At 44.9% G+C, this 16303-nt stretch overlaps 1 non-coding gene across 1 annotated transcript; it reads left to right on the top strand.

Moving 5' to 3' along the window:
- Positions 1-15516: 15516 nt before the first annotated feature.
- TRNAG-CCC (transfer RNA glycine (anticodon CCC)) lies at positions 15517-15587 on the top strand. The gene has a single exon. It is a non-coding gene; the product is annotated as a tRNA-Gly (tRNA).
- Positions 15588-16303: the final 716 nt, after the last annotated feature.

The raw sequence follows: 16303 nt of genomic DNA, 5'->3' as shown, positions 1-16303 counted from the left end.
AAGTGGATCCTTAGGGGATAGAAGCAGGGCAGAAGGAATATAATGTTGGATAGGCTAGGTTTACTTATTGACATAGGTGCACTAAGTAGAAATTCTGAGCCATCGTATTAGTTTGGGCAGTTGTCTGCAGTTCTAAATTGTTCACTTGAACCAGCTCACTGAAAACTTGCACCCAAAGGTGCCCTACAGTAAATGAACTTGAAATGGCAGAACATCTTTGATACATTTATTGTAGAGGAAAATACCTAAACCCTTAGGGGGATTAGAAAGCTCCAGGAAATTTATCAGTAAGACATGTTCATTCACCCACATCTGTAGCCCCAGGTATGGTCAGGAAGACATTACCTTTAACAAGTCTGTGAAAAATACACTTAAGGGAACTGTCCTTGCATCCTCAAAGCATTCTGTGGTGGCGATTTTATGAAGGATGGTGGGAACCGCTGCCATTGACCTGGGATTTCAGAAATTAATGGGAGTGTCTTAGTCTGGGTTGCTAAAGAAACAGAACGAGGGATTATAAGTAGATAGCAAATGATGATTACAACTTTTTTTGTAATCATAAAACCATAGAACCAACTTAATTTCCAAAGCATATGAAAAAGGTTAAGTAAATAATACCAAAATCGAACCCCCTGCTGTGGAGTCGATTCCTACTCATAGCGCCCCTATAGAACACAGTATAGCTGCCCCACAGGGTTTTCCAAGGGGCGCCTGGTGGGTTCAAACTTCCTACCTTTTGGTTAGCAACCGTTGCACTTCACCACTACACTACTGGAGTTTAAATATATAATAGTATAAATAAATAAAATGGAAAAAAAACTTCTTAGTCAAAAGCAACTCCCATGAGTCCTCTCAATTATTCCCGAGTTCTCGGTTTCCAAGCAAAGGGGATAGATTGAAGGGTGACTAAGGTTGCTGTTTGCCTTTATATAGAAGGATTTATGGAGCAGAAACGCTGGGGACAGCCTAACACTTATAATATTTGCGGCGTAGTTCCTGGATGGGCTCGAACCACCAACCTTTCAGTTAACAGCCAAACGCTCTAACCGATTGCGTCACGGAGACCCCAGGTAACCCCCGTTCTTTCAACAAGGACTGAACGTCTATGAACCACTAGTCTGGATTTCTTGGAAAAGCCGGCAGGTTGGGGCGACACATCGTGTTGTCCATCGCGTTAAAATCAGTGCGTTGGGTGAGTCTGAAGCTCGGAGGGGAGCCGAATGGCCTTCGCTCCTCCTTGCTCCTCGTCCGCCTCAGATGCTAGCGCCTCCCGGAGACCCCCGGGTCTGCAACCTTGCCTGAGCCCAATGGGATACACAACAGGGCTACTCCGCCTTCGCCGCCCGCCCGCCTGCGCCGCCGGACGCCCCTGGCTCGCCTGGGTTGCGGTCGGTGAGGCGGGAGCGGGGAAAGTAAGTGGGGAAAGGGGAACAGTGAAGAAGAGCGAAGGAAAACAGGGAGGCATGGACGACAACTAGACCTCCAAAAGGCCTGTGCAGAGACACACGCGAGGTCCTGGGGAGGAAAGAATGATTTCTGTGGTGTAGCACAATGGGGAGGGAGGAGCTGAGAGACGGTATGAAATGGGAGAAAAGCAAACCACCTGTAGCTGTTCAAGAACAAAACAGCAAAACAGTGTCAATGTTTTTCTGTGAATAAAGTTTAAAGAAGATCAGGGAGTGCTGATAGGTTTGTGGCGCGCCGTCAATGTACAGTGGTTAGTACTCTGCATTGTGACCGGAACAACTTCGGTTCGAATCCAAGTCACCCTAGTGTCTGGCGCTTACTTAATCACGCACTGGCTCGCTTCTTTTGGTTTGCATTTCATTCCCACACAGGCATCGCTCCCCATTTGTGGCTAGAAGGCAGGAGGGCTTACAGCTAGGGGTCAGTGTGCATACCTGGAGCCTGATCTAAGGGAAACCTTGCTTGCGCCCCACATCCGGGCAAAGTGTGAAATGCCTCTCACTCAGCCTTAGAAGTACCTTCCACTATTGAGATGGTGTGGTCATAACCATTTTCCTGGTAAAGGTATTTCCAATATCAGCTGGGCTTTTTTTACACGAAACCAGAATAAACTTTTAATGCGTTTACAGTAAAATCCAAACTCCCTGCCATAGTCCGTGTGCGGGCCATGTCCCTCACCCCTTGTCCCTCAGTTTTTATGCTAACACTAACTGTAATTCACACTGAGTATAATGCAGAAATCTTTAGTGAACAATTATTGAATGTTGACAAATGTAATCAAGTTACAGAAAGTTTCTGTCATCCCAGCAAGGTTCAAGGAGCTCCTTTCCAGGTAATCACCATCTCCCATCCCCTCCCTGGCTTAATTACTCACTCTTCTGAGCTCTCTCACCAGAGATTAGTTTTGCCTGTTCTTGGAATGCACATGAATGAATGCGTATTTTTTGTATCTGACTCTTGTTTGTTTCTTTTTTTCCACACAACATTATATTTTCAAGATATGTCTATGCCGTTGTGTTTATCACTTTTAAATTGTGCTAATTGTTGATGAGTGTTATTCCAATGTGTGACTGCACCGTAGTTGATGGACATTTGGGTTATTTCCTTTTCGGCTATTGTAAAAAGGCCGCAACGAGCATGCTTGTCTCAGTCTTTGTGTGGATGTGGACATGTGCATCCATTTCCCTTAAAGTACTGGAGTTGCTGGGTCAAGAGGTAGGTGCAAATTTAACTTGATAGAAGCTGCCAAACGGTCCCCTACGATGGTTTCTCACCAGCAAAGCCGGTTGCAGTTGTTCCACATTCTTGTCACCACTTGCTGTTCTCTGCCTTTTAAACGTACCATTCTGGTAGGTTTGTAAGGTACATTTTCATGGTTTAAATTTATGTTTCCCTAATGAGTAATGATGTGGGGCTTGTTTTCCTCAGCCTTTTGGCTGTTTAGAAATCCTCCTTTGCGGAGAAAGTTTATTCAATATTTTGCACACTGTTATTTGGCTTGGCTTTTTATTACTGATCTCTAAAAGTTCCATATACAAGAGTTGAGTCATTTTGCAGATAATCATATTGCAAATATTTTCTCCCAGTCCGTGGCTTGCCTTTTCACTTTCTTAGGTGGTTTTTCATGAACAGAAGTTTTTAGTTTCAATGAAATCTAATGTATCTTTAAAAAAAAATTTTTTTTTTTTAAATATATATAAGGCTCATTGTGTTCTCTAAGAAATCTTTTACCCCCAGGATGGTGAATGTATTTTCCTAAATTTTCTTCTAGGAGTTTTACCATTTTTGTTTTACTTTTTGAATCTTTGACATCTCAGATTCCTCTCCTGATCACAGTAAGCTTGTCGACTACCAATTCTATGGCCTCCCAGAAATCTTCCCCATATTGCAAAAACATCCACAGTAGTTACCTTCTTTGCTCTCTGACAGCTACAGGGGCCATGCATCCCTCCATGTCCCCATTATTCCCCCTCCATCTCTGACATTCTCTTTCTCCTTTTCTGTAGCTAAGAAACCCAGAAAAAAAAATGAAAGAGAATGAGAGAGGCCTAGTCTAATCTGTGCTCAAGAACTCAGGCTCTGGGTTCGGAATCTGATTCAGCCCTTGTACGGCCTGGATAGGTGTCTTAAACTTTATGTGCCTCAACATTTTCATCTGTTGAATGTTAAGTTTAAAGAAACAAACAAACAACATGGGTTGGGAAGAACGTGCCCTTCCCTCCTGCAGTTGCTGTTTTTGGTTCAGTGCTTGTAGGGCATTGCCTTCACACCAGAAGCTCAAGCGCTCCCACCTTGGGGAAGGCATGGATTGCCTGCTCACTGGAAACCAGGACACGGTGCTTGGCCTTGTTCCGCTTTGGTTGAAACTGGAGACTGGGATACAATCGGACTAGATCACCAGTCCCCATGGCCAAGCGACTGAGGGCCCAGTTCTAGAGGACACTGACATCAAGGTAGCTTGAGATCAGGAAATTTCATAACATGTTTTTTTCCCTTTCCTTCCTTCCTTGACCTGTCTCCTGCCCCCCTCTACCTGCCCACCCAGAGGAAAGGATTCACCGCTTTTCTTTCGTGGTCTCCCTTTGGTGTTCTTTTGGACAGGACGAAGGGGCCAATTGCCCTTCCCCTACAGGAGCAGAAAGAGCAGCTGGCCCCAGGGGAGCCACAACTCATGAGCGCCCTTGCACATTCACACCCATGTGCTTGTCCGGGTTCAAACGCAATACAGAGCAGTCTCAAGTTTCTCTGCAGGTTGAACCAGAAGGGCATGGGGGTTCCAGATCTCCAAGACAAGCCTTGCGGAGGACTCTGACATCTGTCCCTGGGCCTCAAGGACAGGCCAGGAAGAGGCTGCTTTGGAGTGATTCACAGAGACAATGAATAGGCCCAAGGGCAGACTGACCCCAGGATCCCAACATTAAGGTATCAAACCCTAAGGTCTGAGCTAGTCGAGGGTCTGGAGTTAAATCGATCTCACCTTTATCAGGAGAGTTGTTTGCTCAGTTCAGGGATATGAATGACAAGGATTGTGTAGACCAGTGTCCACGCTTCACCAGCAAGAAAATGCAAATTCATGACTAACTAGATGCGGGGTCTGAGGAAGACATCTGCGTCAAGAAAAACTCTTAAGTTTGTGTTCTGAGCTTTGGAAAGATGGCGTTACCATCAACTAACATGGAAAAACTGCAGCTATGGAAGATTTTAGGGCAACATTCGCAGCCCCGAGCCCTTGGTCAAAGAGATTTCCATCTAATATATCTTCGTTTCTACATATATGTCCATCCCCCGCCATTTTTTTCTTTTTTTGAGCTAGAGGAAGGGCCAGTGCTAGGCCCTTCTCAAGCTGGGCTCCTCTCCTTCTACCTTTCCCTCCCTCCACACACAACCTCCTCCGTGGCCCTGGATGCCTCACTTACCTCCCCAAACGCTGCTGCCTAGCAGAGGCATAGTCCAGAAGAGCCAACTTCCTCCATGGCTTTTGGATTCAGCAGGCCTTTTGGAGAAAGCAGAGAGGAAATGACTTTCAGGATGATCCCTGCAGGTGAGGTCTGCACCTAGAAAAGTGAGAGAACTCGCACTTCTCAGAGCTCAGTGCAAGGGGCTCTACTGCCAGACTATTCTAAAGAGTTTAACTTAAGGGTCTCTGGCGGTCTACTGGTTCGGATTTGGCACATTTATCCTGAGGCCTGGATTTGATTGCCTCTGGGTCAAGTAAATCTTTATGCAATGTCTCTCTTCTGACTGGATCCTTCCTCTTTATCCCCGTAGTGCTACAAGGGCCAGGTGTAGAAGAGCCCCACATGGAGAGTCCCAAAACTCTGGTGAAGGAGGGGACATAATGGTGGGCCGTTTGTCACTTCTCAAACCCAGGGCTGGACACCTGGCTCTCAGGCTTCAAGCAGCAGACCCATTATGTGCGCTCCCTCTCTTCTTCGTCAAGGCACATGGTTTTTGCCTTTTCTCCTTTTCACACAAGGGAGGAGCAAACTTAGAGAGCTACTCTAAGCACATTGCCCAAGGGTGTATAGTCCTGTAGAAATTCCATCTGCAGGAGCCTCTCCCCCAATGTGCTATCAAAATACCAAACCAAACCTGTTGCCACGGAGTGGATTCTGACTCATAGCACTCTATAGGACTGAGTGGAACTGCTCCATAGGGTTCCCAGGGCTTTAATCTTTACTGTTTGCAGCAAACACTTAACCACTGTGCTACCAGGGCTTCTCCTCAGCGTGCTAAACCAACATAATAGTAATAATAATAAAACCAAAAATGATTCTGATTCATAGTGACCCCATTGAACAGAGTCGAACTGCCGCATGGAGTGTCCAAGGAGCGCGTGGTGAATTCGAATTGCTGACTCTTTGGTTAGCCACCATAGCTCTTAACCACTAAGCCACCAACATTCACCCCCAACTGCCCTCCACCCGTGTGTTACCCACCCAGTGCCCAGTGCCGTCGAGTCCGACTCATAGAGACCCTATAGGACAGAGTAGAACTTCCCCGTAGAGTTTCCAAGGAGTGCCTGGCGGGTTCGAACTGCCGACCCTTTGGTTAGCAGCCGTAGCACTTAACCACTGCGCCACCAGGGTTTTAGGCTGGCGTAATGGTAAGGAGGAGTTCTGCTTCTGGCAATGGCTATTTGCTCTTTACAAAGCCACTCTACCAGATAACATTTATAAAATGTGGACAAAATATATATATTGTTAATTATCTGAAGTTTCTGGGAGACTGAACAAAACAGGCAGGCACATGGAGGAAAGGATGACAGGAAATGACTCTTCATGTTTCAGATTTTTGTCCGGGGTCAAAGCTTAGTCTGCTATATTTGGGTCAGTGAAATTGCAAAACCAAGCTGTCTTGCTGACTGAAAGGATCAGAGGACAAAGTTGGGGCAACCAGAGCAGCTGGAAAATCAAGGGGAAAACTCCAGTGTGGTGCAATTAATTACTTTTGTGTGTGGTCTTTCTAGCCAAGGTCATGTAACTCCCACCCAGGTGACTGTGTGATAGGGTAGTTGTGGCCTACCAAAGGGATTGGTCAGTTTTGCCTTAAAAGGGAGCCAATTCCAGAGCAGAGTGGAGAAGCCCACCACCACCACCAAGGAAGCTGAGACCAGCAGGAGAGACCCAGCAGCAGAGGCCCGGCAGCAGGAGACTGTAGAGTGGGCTTCCCAGCACACAGAGAGAGAAAGTGGAAAGCCTTTGAGCAGAGACTGAGGGCCAGGAAGAGGTAGTGACTATGAGCACAGCTGGAGAGAGGCTATCCTGACAAAAAGAACTGTATCCTGAGTGTTCCTGAGCCTGAATTACAACTATTACTTCTCTTAGAATAAACCCCATAGACATGAGTTTAGTTTTTGAGGTCTGTGTGGCCATCTCAATGAATTATCAAACCCAGCAGAGAGTGCTATGGGAGGGATGGTTGGTGTCAGAATTGGTAAAGATGGTGGCTAGAGGAGGCTTGTCTGGCCTCCACCTTGTGGGAGCCAGCCTCATGCTGTTGAACTTGATTCTTCTTTCACCTTGTGAAGTTAGAGGAGGTCAGACATTGCCCCCATTCCATTTTTACAGCCAGAAAGGAGAAACTCATAGAAGGGAGGTGCCAAGTTGTATGTAAAATCTCTGCCCACATTTCTGCTTGACCCCTGAATTACGCTTGTATGGGCAGGCAGCCTCCAAGCAGTCCAGCTATAGCTAAAGGACTGAACTGAGATGTCGCCTGCCATCCACTGCAGGGGAGACAGAGTTTGCAGTTTGATAGAAACCAAAGTAACAGCCTGCTTTTAAAAACAAACAAAAAAAATTCAGTACTCTTTAGAATACATAACAATCAAGAGTCTCTACCTTTATCATTCATAACATCTACAACACAATCCAAAATTACATAAATTACTCTACAAAACTATTACATAAGAGAAAGAGGAAAGGTGGTGCATGGTCAAAAAAAGACAATCATGAGAGACTGACCATGAGAGGTCAGCTAAATGTTGGAAGTAGGAAGCAAGAAGTTGTAAGCTATAATTACAACTATGCTCCGGATTGTAAAGTAGAAGATAACCGTAATAAGTGAAAAGACAGTAAATCTCATCAGGAAATAAAAATTATAAATTAAAGCATTACCACCTAAAAGTGAGGAGTCCCAAGGAATGGAGAATAGCAAAGAGTATAACAATGCCTGTCACCAGCAGCAACAGCACTAGGATGCCTAACCCATTCCAAGGCTTGCAGGTGTCCCAATATAAACACAACACACTCAGGCATTCATAATGTCCAGTGAAGCACCAGAACAAGGCTTTACTCCCATAGGGAAGAAACAGAGCATGGCCAACTTAAATAGTAGGCGTCAGCCCTCCAACATCAGCGGATCTCACTCAGCAGCCTACTTAGGGAGATCGTCTGTGTGCTCCCTTCTGGTGCTGCAAGAGAGCGATCCATTCCCTCCTCTCCAGGAAGAGAGATAGAAGTGGGATAACGCAAACCCTTAGCCAAGTAGTTTCTAAAAATGTTCACAAGCTCTCATCTTCTCCTCTGTCTTCTCCTTTGTCCGAGGTTTGAGGTTCTGTGCGGGGCTCTTCTGCAGGGCACCACAACTGCAAAACTAAGGAGGAAGATTCCTCTGCGTGACAGTTGCTGTGTGCCCTCAAAGCGATGTCGACTGATAGCGACCCTTTATGATAGAGTTCAACTGCCCCATGGGGTTTTTTAGGCAGTATCTTTAAGATTCTTAAGATCGCTAGGTCTTGTCTCTTGAGGAGCGGCTGGTGGGTTCGAACCGCCGACCTTTCGCTTAACTGCCGAGCGCTTAACCGTTGCACCAGCAGGGCTTCTTTGCTTGGTAAGAGACATTGCACATGACTTCCTTGACCAAGAATCGAACCGAGAACACGGAGGTGAAAGAGCCAAATCCTAACCACTAGACCATCAGGGATCTACATCTAGCTATTTTTCTTGAACGCTCAGAGAATAACTAGCTCTCCTTAAGCTGAGCTCTGGGAAGCCCCGGCCCGCCTATCCTTCCGGATGCGCGCTGCTTCTCTAGGGATCGTACCCCAAAGGTCACTTTCCTCCTGCTTTCTTAAAAAGCGAGCCCGCACGGGAGGCGCCAAGCACTCTGGGGGTCCAGAGACGCACACGCGAAGCTCGCAAGGTCCACAAGTCGCAGAGCGAGTTGGCTCGCCCCGGCCTCGCCTCAGAATCCACCTAGAGATAGGCCTTTGCGAGGCAGCAGCACATGGAAGAGATGATCCTCAGATGCACAACAGTGGACGGGGTGCCGGGAGGAGGTGTAGAGGGAGGACGCCCAGGGTGCAAAGGGCCCCAGCCCAGAGCCCGCGGGGTTGCCCTCATCATAAAGGACGCAGGTGGATGCGGGAACGGAGAGAGCCTGGATGGAAAGCTCTTTCAAGCAGGGCCGCGGGGCCCTGAACTGGATGTGCCCCTAAAATGTGCCGCAGCTGCACTTTTCCATTTTATTTGACGGCAACTCCACCCTTCCATATGCTCGGGCCGGTAATTTCTTCAGACTCCATATCCAATTAGTCAGCAATTAGTAATGTCTCCTTGGTCAAGTGTGGACATTGATCTGCTCCAGGGTTTCTCATCCCTGGCACTACTGATGTTTTCCATCGGATAATTCTTTATTGTGGAGGGCTCTCCCGTGTAATGTAGGATGTTTAGCAACACCCGGGTTTTGCCCTCTAGATGCCAGTAGAATCCACACACCCCCAAGTCATGACAATCAAAATGTCTTCAGACATTGCCAAATGTTCCAGCGGGTGCGGCAGGGGACAAAATCGCCCTCTTGTTAAAAACAGAACTATTGAAGTGCACAATCCCTCTTGTTCTTGGTTTCCGAGCTTGGACCAAAGACTCTCTTGATGAAGGCCCGGGATCCATTCAATTCGTGCCCCTCGGCTCGCTCAGAGGTCAGGATTTCAGACCTCGGTATCTGGCGAGGGTTGGCGCCAGATCTGCTGGTCGCCAATGTGTTGGCGACACCATTGTACCATTTCCTTGGCTCTCTCTTTAGAATTGGAGCCCTGGTGACACAGTGGTTAAGAGGTGGGCTGCTCATCGCAAAGGTTGGCAGTTGGAATCCAGCACCGCCCCCTCGGCAACTCTGTGGGGCGCTTTTACTTGGTCTTATAGGATCGCTATGAGTCGGAATCCACTCGAGAACAAAGGGTTTGAATTTTTTTGGTTTGGTCTTTGAAATCAGCCTCTTTTGCCCTTGTCCCCGAATGCCTAGCAGGGGGCTGGGTTCACTCGGCAAGGCTCTTATCTTTTGGAACCTCACTCTTTCTGATCAGGCTGAAACAAACAAACAAAAAAAGAAAATAAAAACTTGAGGGGCCACGTTTTCCGCTTCCCCTTACTGGGAGGAGCCGGTGAGATGGTGCGCGCTGGCCAACAAGGTTAGATTGCAGTCATCCTGGCATTCGCTGCCCTCGGGGCTCCTCTTGGTCCCACAAGTCCTGAGTTAACGACCTGTGTGAGCCTGAGCTAGACAGACGCCGAGGCGGCCGGGGGGAGGACACGTAGGAGAAACCAGCCGACCCCAGTCCACGAGGGACCCCAAAAGGGTCCTGAAGCTCAAAGGAAAAAAAGTGGTGTTTATTATCAATTTCTAAAAAAATTTTCTGTATATTCACGATTTGAGTCATTTATTCAGATAAGATGTTTTCCTTATTTCTAACCAGAAAATTTGTGAATTGTTATGTTTTTATAGTTTTCTCTTTTTTTCTAGGAAGAAAGAGTCCTATGAGGGTCCCTAATTTGTTACACTGTTGGGGACGATGTTGGAAATTAAAAGTTGAGGGAGGGTTGACATTTCTGCACATATAGAAGATGAGGGAAGAGGCTGGGAACCCCTGAAGCGGAAAATAGAACAAAAGAAAGGGAAGAAATCCTAGGAAATTTCCATTTCTGAAGTTACCAAGAAGCCGGCCTTCTCCGGAATCAGAGCGTCCTCTAGTGGCTGGTGAAGGTGAGTTGAGTCCCATCTCCAGTTGCCAAAGCAGACAAAAAAGGACACCCTTGGCCTGTTGCCAGTGAGTAAGCCATCCCCAGGTTTTCCCAGTTGAGTAGCACTTCAACTTCCCTACCCCAAATTTCTGTGGATTCCAAAGATGAAACTGATTTTTTTTTCAAGTACCCTTGTTTGAGGGAAGAATTAGGTGTGAAGGAAACATGAAAACCACCACAGTGGGGAAAAAGACTATTGTTGAGATTCTCGTGTTTCTCCCCTCCCTTTAATAACAATTCCACTTTTCCACTAGACCTCATAGATGGGGCTCGATGCACAGTCTGTGGAACCTTGGGTGAGTCTACGTTAGATGAGTCTGGGAGGTCCGCTAATGAATATCTGAAGTGTAGAAGTCATTTTATTTAGGCATGCATATGCATTTTATTTTTTAAAAAAAGGTAACAAGTAAATCAGGCACACCTGCATCATATTACAAACATGGCAAAGAAAAATTATGTATAAACAAATAACAAGCAAACAAAATCTGACATTCACTACCAAACCCTAAAATTAGTTTCCTTCTCCTAGCCTACTTCTCCATTCTGTATCTCAGCCTCTTCCCGCATCTTCTACATGTGCAGAAAATGTCAACCCTCCCTCAACTTTTAATTTCCAACATCGTCCCCAAAAGTGTAACAAATTAGGGACCCTCATAGGACTCTTTCTTCCTAGAAAAAAAAAAAAGAAAATTATAAATAACATAACAATTTACAAATTTCCTGGTTAGAAATAAGGAAAACATCTTATCTGAATAAATGACTCAAATCATGAATATACAGAAAATTTTTTAGAGATTGATAATAAACAGCCAAGCTAATTAAAAGTGGGTAAAATACTTGAGTAGTCTTTCTTCACGAAAGAGGATTTCTTAATGGCCAAAAGACACAAGAAAGTACATTCAACATCATTACTCGTTATGGAAACACAAGTTAAAAGTTCAATGATGAATGACTGCCACTTTTGCCATGATAGGAGAAGAACCGGATGGTGCCAGGCTACCATTACTAAACATTTTTTTTTATAATAATTTTTATTGAGCTTTAAGTGAATGTTTACAAATCAAGCCAGTCTGTCACATATAAGCTTATATACACCTTACTCCATACTCCCACTTGCTCTCCCCCTAATGAGTCAGCCCTTCCAGTCTCTCCTTTCGTGACAATTTTGCCAGTTTCTAACCCTCTCTACCCTCCTATCTCCCCTCCAGACAGGAGATGCCAAGACAGTCTGAAGTGTCCACCTGATATAAGTAGCTCACTCTTCATCAGCATCTCTCTCCCGCCCATTGTCCAGACCCTTCCATGTCTGATAAGTTGTCTTTGGGAATGGTTCCTATCCGGGGCCAACAGAAGGTTTGGAGACCATGACCGCCGGGATTCCTCTAGTCTCAGTCAGACCATTAAGTCTGGTCTTTTTATGAGAATTTGGGGTCTGCATCCCACTGGTCTCCTGCTCCCTCAGGGGTTCTCTGTTGTGCTCCCTGTCAGGGCAGTCATTGGTTATGGCCGGGCACCATCTACTTCTTCTGGTCTCAGGATGATGTAAGTCTCTGATTCATATGGCCCTTTCTGTCTCTTGGGCTCATAGTTGTAGTGCGACCTTGGTGTTCTTCATTCTCCTTTGATCCAGGTGGGCTGAGACCAACTGATGCATCTTAGATGGCCGCTTGTTAGCATTTAAGACCCCAGATGCCACATTTCAAAGTGCGATGCAGAATGTTTTCATAATAAAATTATTTTGCCAATTGACTTAGAAGTCCCCTTAAGCCATAGTCCCCAAACCCCGCCCTTGCTCCGCTGACCTTTGAAGCATTCAGTTTATTCAGGAAACTTCTTTGCTTTTGGTCCAGTCCAGTTGAGCTGACCTTCCGTGTATTGAGTATTGTCCTTCCCTTCACCTAAAGTAGTTCTTATCTACTAACTAATCAGTAAATAATCCTCTCCCACCCTCCCTCCCTCCCCCCCTCGTAACCACAAAAGTATGTGTTCTTCTCAGTTTATACTATTTCTCAAGATCTTATAATAGTGGTCTTATACAATATTTGTCCTTTTGCCTCTGACTAATTTCGCTCAGCATAATGCCTTCCAGGTTCCTCCATGTCATGAAATGTTTCACAGATTTGTCACTGTTCTTTATCGATGCGTAGTATTCCATTGTGTGAATATACCACAATTTATTTACCCATTCATCCGTTGACGGACACCTTGGTTGCTTCCAGCTTTTTGCTATTGTAAACAGAGCTGCAGTAAACATGGGTGTGCATATATCTGTTCGTGTGAAGGCTCTTATTTCTCTAGGGTATATTCCGAGGAGTGGGATTTCTGGGTTGTATGGTAGTTCTATTTCTAACTTTTTAAGAAAACGCCACCATTACTAAAGGTTTTTATCCAGGATTCTGTAGAGGAGTCCTCTTCAAAAGGGAGGAATTGCACTGCAAAATTTCAAATTCTCATGGAGTCTAGACTTTCTAGAGCCATGGAGAGTGGATGAACCCCTGAAACTATTGCCCTGAGATAATCTTTAAACCTTAAACCAAAAACACCTCCTGAAGTCCTCTTGAAACCAAATAATACTTTAGCTTAACTAATAAAAAATATCTGCCTTGAGTATTATGTGCATTTTTAAAAATAATATTCTATTGCGTCGATGGCACTGGGCACTGGCACTGCATTGCATTTTTAGAGAAAGCTTATACAACAAAGTAGGTTCCCACTGAACAATTTCTATACGATTTGTTCAGTAACAACTGCTATATTTTACACAGTGTGTCAACTTTCTCATTATTTCCATTGGGTTGTTCCATTTCCAGTAGTCTAGTTTCCCTGGCCCCTTGCCTTCACTTCTTTGTGTTAGAGTAAGTTTTGACCTTTTGGTCTCATATAGATAATTTCTTTTTTTTTTTTTTTTTTTTAGGAGTATAGTACTCACAGGTGATATCATTTATTTTATGAGCCAATGTATTATTTAGCTAGATGATGACCTCATGGAATACTTTTGGTTCAAGGTTTAAGAGTATCTCAGGGCAATAACCATGGGGAGTCCAGTTAGTGTGGACTTTTTAAGAACTGGAATTCTGTTCCACATTTTGCTCTCATTCTATCAGAATCTATCAATTGTGTTCCTGATCAGAACGGTTGGTAGTGGCAGCTAGGTACCATCTAACTCTTCTGGTCTCAAGGTAGATGAGGTTGTAGTTCATGTAGACTATTTGTCCTGTGGATTGGTTTCTTCTCTGAGTTTTGGATTCCTTCATTCTCTTTTGTTCCAGATGCATAGAGACCAATAGTGGTATCTTAGGTGGCTGCTCGCAAGCTTTTAAACTCCAGATGCTACTCACCAAACTAGGATGTAGAACATAAATTTAACATACTATATTATTGCCAACTGAGTTGTCCCACAAGACTATATGGTCCTAAGCCTTCAGACGCGATTAACGAATTCCACAAGGTGTTTAATAAGTATCCATGTTTGTGCCACCTGTGTGCTTCATTGTACATGTGAATATATATGGATCCATACACTTACATATACACCTGCATATGCCAAAAAAAAAAAAAAAAAACTGTTGCCATCGAGTCAATTCGGACTCACAGACACCCTATAGGACAGAGCACAACTGCCCCATAGGGTTTCCAAGGAGTAGCTGGTGGATTCAAACTGCTGACTCTTTGGTTAGCAGCTGAATGCTTAATCATTGCACCAGCAGGGTTCCTACACCTGTTTTGCTGTGTATATGCTCCACAATAACAACAAAATAAAATTAAAAAATCACCGAGAATGAAACAAAAAACCTCGATGAGATAGCATTACACACCCACCAGCATAGATGACATTTAAAAGATAGTATAAAATAAAAAAACTTACAGAGAACACAAAGTCCTGACAAGATACGGAGTAAGTTATTGCTGGATAGAATTCCATTCTAGAAAACTGGCACCTTCTCATGAAGGGAAACTTGCACTTACCCCATGACCCAGCATGTATTGAATAAAAATGCAACATATCAAAAGTTGTGGGGAGCAGGTAAAGCAGTGCTGAGAGGCACCAAACAATCAGAGGGCAAAGAGGTGGCATCAGCCAATGAATAAATGACATTTCCTTAGGTTCATGCAGATTTAGGACCAGAGACAAGAGACTTACTGATTTCTGATGTTTTTGTACTGAGGTTTGTTATGGATTGAATTGTGCCCCCCAAAGATATGTGGTGTAAAGCCTAACCCCTATACTTGTGTTTATAATTCCAATTGGGCATAGAGTTTTCTTTGTTATGTTAATGAGACAGAATCGGTATAGGTTGCATCTTAAACAAATCAATTTTGAGATATAAAAAGAGCAGATTAGGCCTTTTTTTTTTTTTTTTAGGCCTAGAAGCAAGGAGGCACGAATGCAGAAAAGACTGATGCCTCTCCAAGATTACCAAGAAACCAAAGAAGAGAAGCTGAGAGAGACAAGGATTTTTTTTCCCAAAGCTGACAGAGAGAGCCTTCTCCCATAGCCAGGGTCCTAAATTCGGACTTCTAGCCTCTGAAAATATGAAAAAATAAATTCCTGTCCGTGAAAGCTTTCTCCTTGTGGCATTCCTGATACAGGAGCCCTAAGAAACTAAGACAAGGCCTATCGCAACAGCTGGAGCCCTGGTGACGCCCTGGTTAAGAGCCAGGCTGGTAACCAATTCCACAGTTTGAATCCACCAGGTGCTCCTTGGAAACCCTACTGGTCAGCCCAACGCTGTCCTAAAGGGTTGCTCTGCTATGAGTCGGAATCCATTCAAGGGCAACGGGTATTCTCCAGTTGGGAAGAGCAAATTTCCCAATTAGTCTCTTTTAAGTCGAATCATTTTATTAGAATGCAGTAACTTTGGAATGTTGCGTGAAACTCTGTGTTCTGGGCATCTTTTATGTCTGTTAGCTGTTTCTTCCAAAGAGAATACTGTTTAAACCATTTCAGAACTGGTTTTTCTTTTTTGCCGGAGTAGTTTGCTGAAGAGCCATAGAACTGTAAGTAGGTAAGCTTTCCCCCACAGAAGCATTGGTGGTTCAGTGGTAGAATTCTCGCCTCCCACGCGGGAGACCCGGGTTCGATTCCCGGCCAATGCAGGTTTCCTTCTGTTTTTGTTTCCTACCCCCTTCATGGTCCCAAAACAGTTCCAGTTCCTGCTCTGCTGGATTATCCATTGCACCAGCAGCACAGGTCATTTTGCCGTCCCGCTCAGGAGCGGGAAAGGAAGAAAGATGAGAACTATACACCTGAAGTTATTTCTGGAGCAGAAGACATTAAGGAGTCGATCTGAACTGCACTTTGGGTCCCCCTGAACTGGGACGTGGGGTGATCCTGTAGGGGTTAGTACTGGGCATGCAGAGCAGCAACCACGTGGCCTGACCCGGTCTTTGAAAAGACAAGTAAGGTGGGTGGGTCTCTGCATTTTCATATACTTGAAATCCAAACCGTTGTAACTTTTATCTTTTCTCCTCGAGAATCCCTGGAATCTGAAGTGTCCTTTGGTCATTGATTTAAACCTAGAACTTGAACTGACCACTGGACCATGTCTCACTATGGAGTGGAGAACAAGAAATGAAACTCCTGAAAAGAGAGAAGCTATGGGCTGGGCAGATACCCTCTGGGGGAGGCCTCTGGTGCCCAAAGAAGAGGGAGGATTGTGGCAGAGGAAATTCTCAAGATGAGGTCAGCTGTGCAGAGGGGCCTGGGACCTTCCTTCCTGATGCTCTGCTGCTCTTGGTAAAATTACAGACAAAAATGAGCCGTAAGTGGAGAGCAACATGTACAGGAAAATCACTTTTCTCACTCCTGTTGT

This window comes from Loxodonta africana, chromosome 3 (assembly GCF_030014295.1).
Source record: "Loxodonta africana isolate mLoxAfr1 chromosome 3, mLoxAfr1.hap2, whole genome shotgun sequence".
NCBI lineage: Eukaryota > Metazoa > Chordata > Mammalia > Proboscidea > Elephantidae > Loxodonta > Loxodonta africana.
The sequence above is the reverse complement of the archived record's forward strand: the minus strand, read 5'-3'. Positions and strand labels throughout refer to the sequence as shown.